We start from the raw sequence: 2203 nt of genomic DNA, 5'->3' as shown, positions 1-2203 counted from the left end.
CTTTGGGAAAACCAAGCTGAATTATCGTGGAATTCACGCCTCCCAAGCCACTCCGTGTTCCGCGGGAGGGGCCTTCCCTCTGTCTCACCCCCAGTGTCTTCAGCAGGAACTCGCCATGCATGGACCAGTTTGCTTGGCATCGCCTGTCCCCCGCACCCCAGTGGGGTCACCGGCTCCAGCTCTGTGTCGGATGGGCACCATCCGCGTCCCAGTGACGGTCACCAGAGCACACACCCCGGATCTGAAGCCGCAGCCTGGGCATAGCCACGCTGCCTGGACGCACTCAGCGTCCGTGGTTCTGAAGCTGCTGGGCTGGACGGTGCAGGGCGGAAGGTGGGTGGCCCGGGTCCACGGAGCCGGCTTGGGCCCTTTCCCAGCCCCGTGACGTCTCTGCTCTGTCTGCCCAGCCCCCCACAGTGGCCCCTCTGCAGGCGCCCTGGCCTCCCATCCCTGCATATGTGGCCGGGTGGCTCAGCCAGAGGCTGGTCCCCAGGGCCCTGGACACTCAGCCTCTGCCTGAGGCCACTCAGGAAAGGAAACTTCACACACTGAGGTCTGGGGAGGTCATTCTGGCTTATACACGAGTTAACTTGAATTCTGTGCTAACTTAAAACAGCCTGTTTATGACCTATCAAACCTAGACTGTCCATCTGCTCTAATTATTAAACAAAAGGGCACGTTGTCCAGAAGTGAAGAATGTCCATGTTACACATAAAGCTGAAATGCCTTCCTTCCTGGGATGCCGATGCTGGTCCTTTGACGGGAAGTCTCCCTCCCAGGTGTCAAGGCCGCGCTGACTCGCTGTGTATGTGCTGGCCCGGTTTTTTGCACACCTTGAAGGAAGGTATCCCTGACTTGTTCGATGTTCTTTGTTCTGAGAAGACATAAAACTTTGCTGCAAACCCTGCTTCTCTGGAGAAGTTCCTCAGAGTCATCTGAGAGGCTGTCTTCCAGGCTACTCCTCAGTTTGGCTCTAATAAAGCTCTTTTCTATTCCTATTACAGACTGTTGGATTATTTTCATCGACCCCACACACAGACCCACCCGAAAGCAGCTCATCTCCCCCCAGGGAGCGAGGGTGCCCAGCAGGCAGACCCCAGGAGGCTTTCCTGGAGGGCCCTGTACCTCCGGAGGGGCCCGGGGTCCTGTAGGGGGGACCCTCAGGCTGCACACACTCAGGGACAAAGTCTACTGAAGAGAGCCCATGCGGGGGATGTGGGGCTGACTGGGACATCCTGGCCCAGGGGAGGCTCAGGTGTGGGTGTCAGGAACACCCACTTTCACAGGGCAGAGGCCATGCAGCGCCTCTTCTTGGAGACTGGACTTTACGTGAAAACTCACACTGGTTCCTAATTGAATATTTTTACCACCAGGCTGGGCCACCTGTGGGCTACGTCTGTCCTAAAGGCTCCACGTGCCCCCTCGAGACAGGAGCCTGAGGTGCGCCGGGCCCCCAGGGGCTCACCTGAAAGCATAGAGGTGGCCCCTCCGTGTGAGGTGAGGCCGGGCCCACGTCCCCGCAGGCTCTCCCGGGAGGCGGGGTGAGTGAGGTGGGTGGGAAGGGGCAGCGTGTGGCTGGAGGCAAGGGACCCCCACAGGCCACGGTGTCCCCTAGGGTGGCTGTGACGGGGCTTTGCCCCCAGAGGTGCCCATGAGCACCTCCACCTGGCAGGGCCTCTGGAGCAGAACCAGGGTCCAGCCCAAGCCTGACACCAGAAATGAGCAGCCGGGCAGCGCGGCCGGGGCTCCCAGGGAGGGACGGGGAGAGGACACAGGGCAGCCGAGGAGGCCTGGCTCTCCCCCAGAGAGCAGCGGCGGGAGGGGCTGGCGCCGAGGCAGGGGAGCCCAGCCCAGGTGGGCAGAGGCGCAGGGATGTGGCCCTCGCCACCAGGTGCCCAAGCCTGGCCAAGCCACCCAACTGCTCAGGGTGAGGCCCAGCTTGGGGGGATCTGATGGGAAATCTGGGGCAGGTGGAGGGGCGGGGATTCTGCAAACCCGCGGAGGCAGGCCGAGGCCGCGGTCCCGCCTCCTCCGGCCGCCGTGCCCGCCCCAGTGCGGCTCCTGGGCGGGCAGCTGCTGCCTGCTTCCCTGTGGTTCGGGCGCCTGGTCTTTGTCACCTGCGGGGCTCCTCCGGCTGCACGAGGGGGCGGGGCGCTGGCTGGCCTCTGCTGCGTCGGCCCCAGGCCGTGTGCTGGGCCTGCTG

This window comes from Globicephala melas, chromosome 4 (assembly GCF_963455315.2).
Source record: "Globicephala melas chromosome 4, mGloMel1.2, whole genome shotgun sequence".
NCBI classification, from domain to species: domain Eukaryota; kingdom Metazoa; phylum Chordata; class Mammalia; order Artiodactyla; family Delphinidae; genus Globicephala; species Globicephala melas.
The sequence above is the reverse complement of the archived record's forward strand: the minus strand, read 5'-3'. Positions refer to the sequence as shown.